At 41.7% G+C, this 9,655-nt stretch overlaps 1 long non-coding RNA gene and 1 pseudogene across 1 annotated transcript; both read right to left on the bottom strand.

Moving 5' to 3' along the window:
* Positions 1-6: 6 nt before the first annotated feature.
* Positions 7-786, bottom strand: LOC115290578 (annotated as a pseudogene).
* Positions 787-990: 204 nt separating this feature from the next.
* On the bottom strand, positions 991-5,164 carry LOC115290579. Its single transcript, XR_003908178.1, has 3 exons — positions 5,052-5,164; positions 2,463-2,590; positions 991-1,611 (listed from the first exon to the last, which is right to left on the bottom strand). It is a non-coding gene; the product is annotated as an uncharacterized LOC115290579 (long non-coding RNA).
* Between the last annotated feature and the right edge of the window lie 4,491 nt (positions 5,165-9,655).

Below are 9,655 nucleotides of genomic sequence, written 5' to 3'. Positions count from 1 at the left end.
GGCCTGCCTCCGCCGAAGCCACCACCGTCGCCTCGCTGGCTGGACGCTGGAAGAGCCCTCCGTGTGTGTGGACTCAGGATGACAGGGCAGCCTCCTTCTGTGGTTGCTGGGCTTATGAACGCTGCAGTATCTTTTGGCTTTCCACGTCTCTAAAATGTTTTTCAACTATTTTGCGTACATGGCTCAGTGCACTCCCCTCTTTGCCTTTACAGTTTTCCACTTGATATGGGGGTGTAATAACAACTTCTTCCATGACTACGATGTTTTTTTCTTGCCATTTACAGTCTTTAATGGTCTTGTGTATGGTCTGGAAGAGCTGCTGGCCCTCTAGGGAAACACCAGCGCTGATTGCATAGGCCTGGCTCAGCTTCTCCTCCTTCTCTGTCCGTGCTTTGCTGGCAAGCTTACTAACATTGAGTGAAGCTAGGGGAGGAGGGGTTTCTGTTCGGTCATTAATTATTTCCACTTCTGAAACATACTGTAAGTTTATGAGCAAGATGTCTGCGTGGTTGGGCTTTCCACTGGAAGAGGGACATTCCTCGCTCGGGGCCCAGCTCCCACAAGGCTGGGGTGATTTTAAAACACATCCATCCTTCCCTCCTCCCTCCCTCCCTCCCTTCCTCTTTCTTTCTTCCTCCCTCCCTCTCTTTCTTTCTTTTTTCTTTCTTTCTTTTCTTCCTTCCTTCCTTACTTTTCTTTCTTATATTCAAACTCTTTGATATTCCTTCCTTCAAAATATGAAGCCTAGGATGGCTCCTCCTTCATATAGCATGTGGCCACACCCATTGACTCACTTCAAACAAATAGAATGTGGTAGTAGTTATATGATTTCCATGGCTAGGTCATAACATGAATAGCCTTCCACCTGCTCCTCCCTCTCCCTCTGTTTTTCCCTCTCTCCCCCACTTTCCCCCTCCCCTTCCCCCCAGATTATTTTATTCAGTCTACTGCAATAGTGGAAACTAAATCTGAAGATCTGAGTGTCTCAGCAGGATGGCTTTATAGGAAGGGGTAACAAGTTACAGATTTACAGTCTGGGATTTTTTTTTGCCAGCAGAAGTCTTAGTTATCCAAAGAGGAGAAGTTTTTTCTGGTGAGCTGCTTACAAGGGAACAAAGCAGTTCTAATTTTAGCTAATCAAATGTGAGGCAAAGAATAGGAAGTTGAAGGATCAGGTTGGAGGGCCTGCTTTGTCAGCAGGTTCAGGCAAAAGGGGAGAGGTCTGCGTTTGTCTCGGTCAGCTCACTCACTCTGGGAGAAGCTAAGCACCATGTTGACGCTCCAGCAGCCTGGTGAGCATGTCCTCGTGTAGACATGTTCCTGTATCAAGAGGCTCAGGTGGAGCAGCACCAAGTAGCCCGCTGCATGAGTGAGCCTCCTTGGAAGCGGGTTCTCCTACCTGCATCAAGCCTGTAGATGGTTTCAGCCTCCTCATCTCTGAATCCTCCAGCTGCGGCCCCAGATATCATAAAGCAGAGGCAAACAGCAACAGATAACTAATGCAGGCTCCTCCTCTCAATGTGCAGATGTACTGGTGTTGGGAAAAACATCCCTGGCCCCATGCTCCTTCCGAATCCTTTCTTCACACTCAAAACGTGAATGAGATCATATCTGGGAAAATAAGTGTGCCTCCTCTAGTAGTATGCACCTAGAGAAACCCAAATCAGCCGTACTTTTGTTGAATATGAAAGAAATGAGAACTTCATGAATGGAAGCGTTGAAAAACTCTTCACGGTATCTCTTAGCAATTAGAGAAGTCTGTTTATTTAGTTTACAGTCCCCAAAATGCTCATGTGTGTTGCAACCAGGCCAATTATAACACAGTCCAATGTTTACATTGCCGGTCTAAAACACGAAATAGCTGCTACTGCAGGAAAATTCAGTTGTGTATGTTTTATGATGGACAAACCAATGGGAAGTTTGAAATCTAGGGTTCAGGACCTGGCTAATTGAAGTGGTCCTCCAAAGAACCATGTCACATCACATCAGTGCTTTGTTAGAAATGCAGACTTTAGGGGAGCCTGGCTGGCTCAGTTGTTAGAGCAAGTTTGAGCTCCCCAGTAGGGATAAAGATTACTTAGAAATAAAATCTTTTAAAAAATGCAGAATTTAGAGCCCCACCCCAGACCTACTGAATCAGAATCTGCACTTTAACGTCTCCAGGTGATTCATATGCACATGAAGCCTTGAGGATGGGGGTGGGAGTGGGAATGGTTAATTCATACATTCAGTTCTTCAATAAATATTCCTTGAATATTCATTGCACTGGGAATAGAGCAGTGAATAATGTTCAATTCCCTTCCAGCTCTAGAGTTTTATATTTTTAAAATCTAATTCCTTGACAGGTAGAATTATTTTTCTCTGGCTTATGTGCTACCATTATGCGATAGCGGTTGCAGAATCATTCAAATAGGAAGACAGGTGCCAGAGACAATGGGGGGGGATATCAGAACTTTACTTACCTCATATGGGAGAATTATGTGCACATACATTAAAACATCCACTGCTGGCGCTGACAACTTGGTACAAATTGCCTGCATACGAATTCCAAGGTTCTCTGACTTGACTTTCAAAATTGCTCCACAAATCCCTGGGAAATTTCAGAGAATTGTGGAAACAGTGAGATTCTGACAGCATGTCAAGCACCCACTACTGTATCTTCCCACATTGCATCTGTAACAGTAACCCATGGGGCATGCTAGAAAAGGTGACAGAGGCTGTCTCAAATGATATTTGCCACCGGCCATGGAGCTAGAAGGATTTTTATCTTGTAAATTCCATAAATAGGAACTTAGGCAGGAAAAAAGAAAATGGGGAAGTAAATAAAAGAACATACAAAAGGAAAAGAAAAGAAGAGGAAAGGGAGAAGTACAGTACCATTGACACTAACCTCCTATTCCTAGTCAGTGGTCCCTGGTGCCTCAAGCTGCCTGCCTTTGGTCTAGCTCGTTTCATTTAGCGGCTGGTAAAGAAAAAGCTACAGCTATTATTTTTAAATGTCATTTCCTTTCCCTCAGAGGTCAGACTTCCAAAGCAACTCCTTTTAAAGGTTGAAGGAAAAAATTGATTTGTAAGACAAGATACTTTGTCAACTTTATGAAATCGTTCTCTCTGGGGCTCTTGCAAATACTATTACTCCTTTTATGCATATGAGAAACAGGGTGCTATTCTGCTGTAACGTCTCGAGTCCTGTAAATTTAGATAAATGTGACTAATCAATAGGGCTCACATTATTTGTTGGTGGAGAAATTTGGTTAAGCTAAGTATGCCACTGTGTATAGTACTTTTGAGTCTTACTGAGGGTCTGATACATATTAATATCAGGAACACATCATTAAATATTTGCTAAATAAATAAATGGAATTGAGTTCAGAAAGACAACAAAAAATGTAATTTAGATCCCATCTGTCAAGGACTCAGCAGTTGGTTTTATGACCAGTCACCACCTGCTACCTCAGCAAGGCTATTTTAATGAAAAGGGATAACATTGATTTATATCCTTTAGCTGCAGTTCTGCTCCAGGATTGCTCAATATTATGGTCTTTGGGGAGGCAACTTTGTTAAAAGCAATGCTAGATGAGGCGAACATAAAATGGTCAAGTGGCTATGTAACTGGAAAATCCTCCCAAACCAAACATTCACTTAATGAGCTCGGTTTGTGAGTTTAGAATTTTAATGAAGAGAAGGCAGTGTTTGAAGCCCTAAAGACTGTGTGTGTGTGTGTGTGTGTGTGTGTGTGTGTGTGTGTGTAAGCAATGGCTTCTGAAGCACACTTAACAAAAGCACATGCTTCAAAGAAGCTAACTAAATGTTTTATGCTCATTAGTAACTGCTCTCATTTCTCCTATTTACTTCTTTTCTTACTGATCTTAAGGATGCAATTAAAATCCCAGTGACTTGTGGTTTCTGCTGGAGAGATAAACAGTACCTGACCCTATGTGATCCGCTGCATGAATAAAGATCAGGATTTCATCTTCTAGCAACTCCTGGTTGCTAAGGAGACTATTGGCATCTCTGTGTCCTAGGTACCATATTGCTGGGAAAAAATAACAGTGCTTTTGCCTGTTACTTTCCCAGAGAGAAAACCTGAAAACTCATTAGGGCAGCCAACGTTTTAAGATTCTGCTGGTCTGTTTAATGTTTGGAGTGCCTATGGCTCTGGAGCATAACTTGTGAACATGTTGGCATCTAAATGAATACACCCTCAGAAATGACAGTGCAGCTTAGTTAGAGAAAATAACAAGAGTGGTCAGGCTGTGGGTACCAAAGTCTCTGACTTGGCCTGTGACCAAGGCTTGTTTTGTTGTTTACTTCTTTTTTCTTTCTTTCTTTGTGTTTTTTTTTTTTTCAGAGCAACTCACCCTGCTAAAGGCCAGAGTCAGGAGACCACACTCATATTCCAGCCCTGTTTCTAACATCTAGCCCTAGGCAAATCCGCTTTCTGACTCTGTTTCCTTATCCTTAAAGCAGAAAACTAGTGATACCTCACAATGTTGTTCATGAAGGATAAAGGAGATCAGGAAAATATGTAAATTGCAAAGCAGGGCTAAGTTCTTGACCCAGGGAGCTTCCCCCAGACCAACTTTTGGAGTTTCACTGCCAGCTTGTCTATTAAGGAGCCCTAGGACCAGCACCTGCAGAAGTAAGCATGCTGAGTAGAGGGAAGAATCGAGTTGTGAACAGATGTGGCTCCAACAACAACTGCAGCCAGCCGTCGGATGAATTCTGAGGCTAGAGCGGTGCTTCGGGATTTCCCAAATAGGGCTGGTACGGCCAGGTCTCCCCCGGCCCCCTCCGCCCACTCTGTTATGGACTGAATGTTTGTGTCCTCCCCAAATTCATATGTTGAAGCACAAATCGCCAGCATGGGATGGGATTGGAGTTGAGGCCTTTGGGTGGCAATTAGGTTTAGATGTGGTTGCAAGGGTGGGGCCCCAAGATGGGATTCGTGTGTCCTTATAAGAAGAAAAGACCACAGCTCTTTCCTTCCCCACCATATTAAGGACGTAAGGATAAGGCAGTCATGTGCAAGTCAGGATGACAGCTCTCACCAAGAACCTGTGGTGGCACACTGATCTTGAACTTCAACTTCCAGAACAACGAGAAAATAATCATCTATTGTTTAAGCCCCCAGACTCTATGACATTTGTTATAACAGTCCAGGCTAAGACACCCTTCATCAACCAGTTACTGGATCTGGGCTGCCCCAACAAGGGGCATGACCTTCTCTATGCAGCTCAGGTAATTCTTGAAGGAACTGATTAGCTCAAGGCTGTCTCTGGTACACATCACAGTGACAGCACAATCACTATTGTTACCTTTCACTCTTTGCTGATGAGAAACCTCACTCTGTCTAGCTGTTTTTGGTCATGTGAAAAAACAAACTCATTACTGACGTCACATGTCACTTGTTCACCTCTTCTTGGTTCCACTCCTCTCCCCTTTTGCACAAAGGTTCCTAATCGCCTTTTCATCTGCAATATATCCAGGGATACAAAACACATCTATTAGCCAAGGTGGCTTTCTGCCCTGTGATTTTCTGAAGGTGGGCATACTGGGATGATGGGCTCATTTTTCCCCTCAGGACAATATATGGGGATCCTAGAACAAAGTGCTAATCACGTCCATTTCACCTGGGGTTAAGCTCTTATTTTCAAGTCTTAGGGCAACTCCTGATTACTCTTATGGAACAAAAACAAATGGGTTAAGCAGATGAGAACCATGGTAAAATTTGTAATTTAGAAAGTTAGAAAAATTTCTAAAACTAGAACGTAGAACATAGACCAAGTGGAGAAGACTCGGCGGAGCAGGGAGCTTATTGAAGGACTAATCAAACACTAATCAAGGTAGAGATTTGTTTCCTATTTCTTCTTCCCCCAAATTCCCACTATATTCATTTGTACTTTCTAGAATTTTATATATATGTAATTACATAGCATGTACTTTTTCCAGTCTCTCTTTCTTTTGGATTTAATTCATTTATTTGTTTTAATTTAAAAAATTAATTTAAAAAATTAATTTAAAAATTTAATTAAAAAATATTGCTTCAGGAACAGAATTTAGTGATTCATCCTCTATATATAACACCCAGTGCTCATCGCAACGAGTGTTCTCCCTAATGCCTCTCACCCCTTTAGCCCATCTCTCCACCCAACATCCCTCCAGCAATCCTCACCTTGTTCTCTGTATTTACGAGTCTATTATGGTTTATCTCACCCTCTGTTTTTATATTATTTTTGCTCCCCTTCCCTTATGTTCACCTGTTTTGCGTCTTAAATTCCACATGAGTGAAATCATATGATGTTTATCTTTCTCTGACTGATTTAGCTTAGCATAATACACTCTAGTTCCAATCACGTAGTTGCAAATGGCAAGATTTCATTCTTTTTGATCATCCAGTAATATTCCATCTAATATATATACCACATCTTTTTAAAAAATTTTTTTCTTATGTTTTTAATTATTATTGAGACAGAGAGAAACAGAGCATGACTGGGGGAGGGGCAAAAAGAGGAAGACACAGAATCTGAAGCAGGCTCCAGGCTCTGAGCTGTCAGCACAGAACCTGATGCAGGGCTCAAACCCACAAACTGTGAGATCATGACCTGAGCCGAAGTCAGCTGCTTAACTGACTGAGCCACCCAGGTACCCCTGCACCACATCTTCTTTATCCATTCATCAGTCGATGGATATTTAGGCGGTTTCCTTACTTTGGTTATTATCGATAGCACTGCTATAAACGTTGGGGTGCATGCGTCCCTTAGGATCAGCATATTTGTATCCTTTGGATAAATCCCCAGTAGTGCACTTGCTGGGTCATAGAGTAGCTCTATTTTTAATTTCCTGAGGAATCTCCACACTGCTTTCCAGAGCAGCTGCACCAGTTTGCATTCCCACCAGCAGTGCAAAAGGGTTCCCCTTTCTCTGCATCCTTGCCAACATCTGTTGTTGATTGAGTTGTTAATTTTAGCCAATCTGACCTGTGTCCTCTCACTTCTTTCATCCACCATAATTATTTTGAGATTCATCAAAGTCATTGCATATATTACTAATTTGCTCTGTTATAGCTCCAAGTAGGGTCCCATTACATTACATGGATATACAATTTGCTTATCCATTCACTGATTGATGGACATTTGAGATATTAAAAATAAACTGCTAGGGGCACGTGGGTGGTTAAGCATCAGACTTCGACTCAGGTCATGATCTCATGTTCATAAGTTCCGGCCCCACATCAGGCTCTGTGCTGACAGCTCAGAACCTGGAGCCTGCTTCAGACTCTGTGTGTGTCTCTCTCTGGCCCTCCACTGCTTGTGCTGTCTCTCTCTCTCTCTCAAAAAATAAAATAAAAAATTAAATAATAATAACAAACATTAAAAAAAAGTGCGTGAACATTTGTATACAAGTCTTTGTTTCAAGTAAAAGAGTAACCCAGGTCACTGTCACTGCATTGTGGCCAGAACAAAGCAAGTCAGTCAGATGTTTAGTGCTTCACTCCTTATCATGAATGGATAGCTTGGGATTACCAAGTATTTGATTAAAGTCTCCAACATGAAAAGCAGAGACCTAAATAAATAACTTTTTTGGAAAGGACAGCAAAATAAATATGAAATGGTACATATCAAGAGTAAACTCTAACAAAAAATAATAGATTCTGGGGCATAGCAGAGATGGAGAATAGGCCAGAAACAAAGCATAAGAAACAAAAATGCTTTCTGGCTTTTCAACAACCACATTGGAAACAGAAGAGCATTGTTTTCAACATTCTGTAAGGACATTCTTTTCTTTTTCTTTTTTGGGGGACATAATCTGTATCTTATTTTCTTTTTTAAAGTTTATTATTTATTTCGTGTGAGAGAGAACCAGTGGGGAATGGGAAGAAAGAAAGAGAGTACAGAGAATCTGAAGTCAGAACTGAAGTCAGTTCTGTGCTGACAGCAGAGAGCCCAATGCAGGGCTTGAATCCACAATCTGGGAGGTCATGACCTGCACCGAAGTAAGATGCTTAACCGACTGAGCCACCCAGGCGCCCCTAGGACATAATTTTTAATACAGAGTTCTATTCCCAGCCATATGATCAATACAACTTGATGATGAAATATAGAACATTTCAGCCACATAAAGTCTCAGAAAGGGACCTGCCATGCACCTTTTCTCATAAAGTTATTAGAGGATATTTTCTAAAATTCTAGAGAATTTTGGTAGAATTTGGTAGTACACCAATTAGAAGAAACCCACAAGATCAGATGAGGAGGGGCCCAACACAGGAGAGAGGATGTTGAAAATCACACAATGACAATTCTACATGTGGTTTCAGACTAGTCCATACCGGAGCAGGAAGATGCAGAGCTGCTAGAAGAAATAATAATAAGAGAAATACGTGCTCTTGGGGAAAACTGGCTCACACCACCTTCTCAGTCCATGAATTTTTGCAAAGTCCTTTGTTCTACAGACTTCCTGGTAGTACATCCAGGGCCTTAGCTGTAGGGTCACCATGCCCCACCACAACTCCACAGAAGACCACTGTCTCACAACTTACGTCCTCACTGCATGCAGACTAATGGACACTTGGAAGTGCCAACCTAGCGTGAGGCAAGCAAGGTGCTCGAGGCTCAAAGTTTCAGGAGGCACTCTCAAGTGCAAACTCAGCACCTCACTGCTCCCTGGCATCTAGTTCCCCACGGAGAGATGTCTGGCCATCTCCCTCTCCCACACATGTCTCACTGTCTTCTGTCTTTCCTGCCACTTTCTCATGTTCCCCTTATATTGTGGGCTGATACATAATGGCAGGCAAATGTGTTTCCTTTAAGAATTTATATATGTTTTGTATTTAATTAAGTTTAGGCCATGGTTTTTTGTTTGCTTTAAGTTCTATTAGAGATTTTTTCACATTTTGTGAGGTTGCATTTTAATTTTATCTGTTTACTTATTTTTTCAATGTTTATTTACTTATTGTGAGAGAGACAGAGAAAAAGAGGAAGCAAGTGGCAGGGGGCGGGGAAAGAGGGAATGAGAGAGAGAGAGAGACAGAGAGAGAGTTTCCCAAGCAAATTCCACACTCAGTGCAGAGCCCAACTTGGGCCCAATCTCATGACTGCGAGATCACAACCTGAGCCAATATCAGGAGTAGAATGCTTAACCAACTGAGCCACCCAGTGCCCTTTGCATTTTAATTTTAAAGTAGAATATCAACTTTGCCACCTCAAAATTTCAAAGCAAAAAGCCCTCCAAAATCACATGGAGCATGACAATCACTTGTGATCCATGAATAATAAAGAACAGAAAAAATATGAAGAGAAGAGAGTGGGTGGAAAAAACATTTTGTTCTCACTAGTCAAATGAATTATACTTTCCACTAAAAAATTTCTACTTCCAATATTTAAGGACAGAATTTTCTCAAGTGATTGTTTGAAGGTGAAAGTGCACACTAAAATATTAGAAACAGAAGAGCACAAATCACTACTACAAATTTAATTCTACTTCTAAAAATATGCAGAAAGCAAATCCAAACAGTACACAGGGCTTCAGTTTGTGAGACTGCTTCAAGGAAAGTGCATTGTCATGATCTACTACGCTTCAAGACAAGGAGTTGCAAAGAAGTCTTTACTTGAGTCAATTGTGATTCGAGAAAGCCAGCTTTATACTGCAGTGGTAA

This window comes from Suricata suricatta, chromosome 4 (assembly GCF_006229205.1).
Source record: "Suricata suricatta isolate VVHF042 chromosome 4, meerkat_22Aug2017_6uvM2_HiC, whole genome shotgun sequence".
Classification (NCBI taxonomy): domain Eukaryota; kingdom Metazoa; phylum Chordata; class Mammalia; order Carnivora; family Herpestidae; genus Suricata; species Suricata suricatta.
This window is presented reverse-complemented; position numbering and strand designations above follow the sequence as displayed.